Here is a 4,991-nt window from a genome sequence, read left to right on the forward strand (position 1 = left end):
AGAGTCTTTTTTTGAAGCACGGTAGAGTTTGTCTCATCATGTCAGTTTTTGTCCATGATGGCCATGGCATTGCTCCCTATTTTTTCTTATCTTCAATTTTGTTATTTTTTACTCTTAGTTTTCTAGGACAGAATCTTTCTAGGTTTTCTAGTCTTTCTTAGTCTTTCTAGGGAAAATAAATAGATTAGGGGGAATATGACAGTGTAAAGTTATCTGGTTAATTGCCCTCAGCAAAAAATCTCCAGAATGGCTTAAGCAAAATTAACGGATCTTAATACCCCTGTGTTAGAGGATGGACACTGTTCCCTCCACGGTGCTGTTCATCAGTAGAAACCATTTAATACTCAGATCCAGGGCCATGAGAAGCTTACTTCAAGACATGTAGAAAAAGCAGTCCACATGTAAACAGATGAAGTCTAACCAGTGAGAAGTCAGTAGAGATGACCTGGGGACATAATGTACAGCCAGCGCTATAAATTACCATGGGGCAAACTCAGAATGAGGTATAGGATTTGGTCTGTATTTCATCAAAAGATATGTTCCCTTAAGGCAAAGTGATTTGGGCATGACTATTTTTTCACACTCTATAGATAACTGGGTCTTGCACATTAGGAAAAAATTCTCCACTGAAAAGGTGGTCAGACTTTGCAACAGGCTGTCCAGGGTAGTAGTGGAATCACCATCCCTCAAAATGTTCAATTGAAATCTCTTGGTAACACAGCTTAGAAGTGAACATGATGCTGGGTTAAAGCTTGGACTTGGTGACCTTAGAGTTTTTTTCAGCTTTAACATTTCTTTGATTTTATATAAATCCCATTTATAAATAATAATTCTGTTATTATTAATGACCATTGATTTTTTATTTTTCTTTTTTTAGCAACTATTATGACTAGTTTCTGCCAGGATCTGTCCAAAGGAAGCCAAAAGAGCTCAAAATAATTAAGCACTCCAAACGAGTTTTTTCTTTTAAATATTTGTAGTGTTATCAGTCTCATTAACATTTTCCACCCACTCTCACTCCTGGTGCCCCTGGGTTAAGGTGCTGTTATCTGAATTAGCAGGGCTTGAACAGGTGTGACTGAGGGCAATAAGTAGCCCATTCATTCCACAGTATGTGCTTCTTTGAGGATCCCCAGGGAACATATTACTGGTAACGGGTATTTGTGGCACTTAATAGTTTCATGTTCAAAGCTGAAAACAATATCTTACTGTGTAACTCTCCTAGGATTAACACTTTGATTAAATCTGAGACTGGACGTGCTTGCCAGGAAGAATAGGGAAGAGTTTGCTTTGTGTCCCTGTGTTTCATAAAATTAGAGGGAGGCAGAATGATTTTCCTGGGCTCCTGATTGATTTGACAGGTACACACTGTTTGCCCCTTTCCTACAACATGTGACTCTTTTCATCTGAAAGCTATAAACTTTGAAAATGCAAGCTCTGCCTAAAATGCACTGAATTGTGGACTAACAATTTATGTCTCATTTCTGCTGCTCCAGGTGGAACAGTGACTGAGGAAAGACAGTTGAATTTCACCCACTGCACACTGCCTAGCTGGAGATGCCGGACAGAAATATTTTGGCAAGTGCACTACTTCTCATGATCCAGAAGGCTTATAAAACTGCGGCTGTGAACACAAGTCCTGCTCTGCAAAGTGACATTGTGAGGCCACCATTCCGCTGTTTAAAAATTCCTGTCACACACAGCCTTATCAGATGGCCCTATTTACATTCAGCTACAGGTGTCTTTACTCATATACTGCATGACTAAGGTGGGTGGAGGTACCTACAGTAAAGAACTTTTCTTCATTCCCTTTCAAGAGATGCAACCTACAACTTCAGCTGTGCAAAGCAGTCTGGGTTAGGGGTTCTGAAGCATTTCACACTGGCTTAATTGCTCCTTAATTGCAACTGAAAGGAATTTTTTAATTCTGTTGAACTCCCAAAAATCCTAATCCGTTAGGGATTGTTTTTTTAATATTCAACATTTAATTCTGCTTGCTGTGTCTTGAGTTCTTCAACTTCAATTACCCCACAGATTTCATAAGCATAAAAATTCAGGAAGCTTCCTTTCTTAGGAATTTATGTCTTGTCCTTTGATACTTCTACAGTAAGCTGTGAGGCTTCACACAACTTTATTCACACAGCTTTCACATGGGCTGACTTTATTGCATCTAATAAAGATCGCACTGTAGGTTCCAATGTCCTCATGAAATTTAGGAGAATAACTTAGCCAATGTCCTCTAAAGTGAGAGGCACCAGACCCATCTCAGACAGTGAGGGCAGTGTGTCTTCCATTCCTTAGGAAGCCAGACTAAGAAAAAGCATTTAGGGAACATGGGACATGTTTGTTGCCCAAGATTTAAGAGCTAAAGCAAGGTTTTTTATTTCCATGTGGACCTACTGAGTGCTTGTGAGGTCTTCAGGTGGCTCATGTGTACTGGTGGACAGCTGCATAGAAGAATAGTGGGAGAGGGATCAAAGACATTGTATATAAATAAAGTGATGTCTTCTGTCCAGCTGATGAGTCATTTTTCCTCCAGATCCCATCCTGCAGGTTTCTGTAGAACAATATTGCTCGAGTTTTCCATAGCTGCTTCAGCACCTGATTTTATGAACCATAAACATTTCTTTTCACTGAAGCAGAACTATAGAAAATTTCAGAATAAAAGAATTTTCTGTAAGGGAGGTGGGGAGGGGGAAGAAGAAGACGAAAAAAGAAAAAAAAATTTGAAGTTCCATTATAAGTTAAGCATTGTTTATGCATTGAATTTGAAGCAATCAGTTTCATATACAGTTCCCTGGTTTTGGCGCCCTTCCTGATCCCTATCTCAGCTCCCCAGGCATGCTCAGAATCAGTGTCTCACATTTCCTGTAACTGACTTTGGTGGATCATGCTCGTGGCTTGCACAGCCACTGACAGTTTGTTTGCTGATTTTTTTTTTTTTATTTTTTTGGATTGCGTGTGAGATATTACTCATCAATTTGACTAGTCAAATGATTTAACAAATGAAGTATCATCCAATGAACACACACTGGTGCTTCAGCCTGACTAAGCCAGCTGTCAGGGATGGCAACAGCTGCTGATTCATGAAAGGAATGGAAATATTTCTTTGTTAAATCGGAACACATCCAGCAAAATCTGTCTTAAATGGAAATGAGTGACTATAGCTGTGCATCAAATAATCCCAAGTGGAAGTCTGAGGGTTGGGAGGAATTTTGCAATTGCAGAAATCTGTTTTAAACAAAAAGTTCTAAAGAAAGGGAGCATTGATTTTTTAAAATTTCGTTTCCCAAGATCTATTCAAAATCCAATGAATTTGACACAAATCGCAATATAGGCAGGTGATTCTGCTAGGAGAAAAATTCTGCATACAGGTCCCCATTTTCTTCTGTATCTGTCAATTTTCAACTTAGTTCTATGAAGCCTTCTCATAATGTCACATATTTCTCCCATGTCAACAAATGCTCCTATATGAACTATAAAGATAAATGAATCATCATAAGTCTGAATAACTTTGCTCAAGCACTCAGTAAAGCATGAGGACATTCAGACCCCATTCAGTCTCCTAGTTGAAAAATATCTTCCATCACTAATGTCTCAACCCGGAACTTCAGATAATATCTATAAAATGATTTTGTGAGTCTAGACATTAAAATCACAGACTCAATGCATATATTTGTTTCATATACATATTGATTTCTCCAACTAACCACTTCAAAGGTGTTATTGCAAAGCTTTAAAGCATCTGTTCTTTGCACTAAGGATGCCAAGCACTTTTTTGTCAGATAACAAGATTAATTAGAACAGTAGGACTTTAATATTATTCTTACTATTATTATTATTCTTTATGCTGAAACAGTATTTAGCACTAAAATTTGCTTCTTGAATGGCAGGCTTATCTGAAAGTTAGTGTTTCTTTTCCAGTCAGTTTTATAAAAGGTATAATCTACCACAACATTATTTTCCTATTCCGTGCCAAAAATCAGCATGACTACTGGTATAGTAATACTACTTTATGCATTTCTTTTCCACACAGTAAAAATATAAAAGAATTAAATAATATTTCATTCAGAAGTGTCCACCCCTAGATGTAATCATCAATGAGGTTCCACCTAAAAACTTCATTTGAAAAACTGGAGGTTCCAGAGATAAGCAGTAATTTAAAAGTTTAGTTCAATTTGTTATGTTTATTCTATGTTGTCCTACAGGAACAAAGGTACATTCAACAAAATTGAAAAAAATCACATTTTCTGAAACTGTAAACTTTTCAAAGCTAACCTGATTTTGCACTTGCTGAAAAGAGTGGATCCAGTGCTTTTGTCTCTCACTGTTCACAACATACTTCCTCATACATCAGCATTCTCCATAGATTGAATCATGGCTCTCCAATGATTTCTCCTGAGAAGATTCCTTCTGTGCATTGAACATAAATATTTTCCTGTTTATGCATTTTTTATCTTCCTATACAATATTTTATAGTGTCAGAGGTGTGACAATGTTTACACAGAAGGATGCAAAAACCCCTGAATGAAAACTCTGGGTTGCAAAACATAATTTCTGCTTGCCAGAACAATTACATTCCTTGCTGTTGGGCTATTTTTTTTTTTTTCTAGAGCTAAGAAATGGTATTTCATGACAACACTGTGAAGAAATTGGGGGTGTTTCCTGCAGAGAGATATCATTCTCTATTAAAAGATATATATGAACTTGATATTTTTAGGTCTGTTTTGATTTTGCAAGGCATTCCCCTAAGCAGGCTGGTTAATCTGTCCTACAGAAATTGTAAGTGTTGCCAAGTTTCTGTTTAAACAGAATATGAGTTTACTTTCTGAAAAGTAAATGTGAGGAACGACCTTTTGTAAAAGGAGTGACAAAGCAAATTGTTGGTGCTTAAATTCTGTCCAGTAAATGAAAATTATAAATTGCCCTAAATAAGATAAATAAGTTTTAAAAGAAGATTAATATATTAATAACCTATTTCTATTATCTAC

At 36.9% G+C, this 4,991-nt stretch overlaps 1 long non-coding RNA gene across 1 annotated transcript; it reads left to right on the plus strand.

Annotated features, from left to right (window-relative positions):
• The first annotated feature begins 1,126 nt into the window (after positions 1-1,126).
• On the plus strand, positions 1,127-2,579 carry LOC136285993 (uncharacterized). The gene is made up of 3 exons (XR_010719658.1): positions 1,127-1,150; positions 1,226-1,361; positions 1,497-2,579. It is a non-coding gene; the product is annotated as an uncharacterized lncRNA (long non-coding RNA).
• The last annotated feature ends 2,412 nt before the right edge of the window (positions 2,580-4,991 follow it).

The sequence above is a fragment of the Chamaea fasciata genome, unplaced genomic scaffold (assembly GCF_029207755.1).
Source record: "Chamaea fasciata isolate MVZ Bird 193981 ecotype frontalis unplaced genomic scaffold, bChaFas1.0.hap1 SCAF_2, whole genome shotgun sequence".
Classification (NCBI taxonomy): domain Eukaryota; kingdom Metazoa; phylum Chordata; class Aves; order Passeriformes; family Sylviidae; genus Chamaea; species Chamaea fasciata.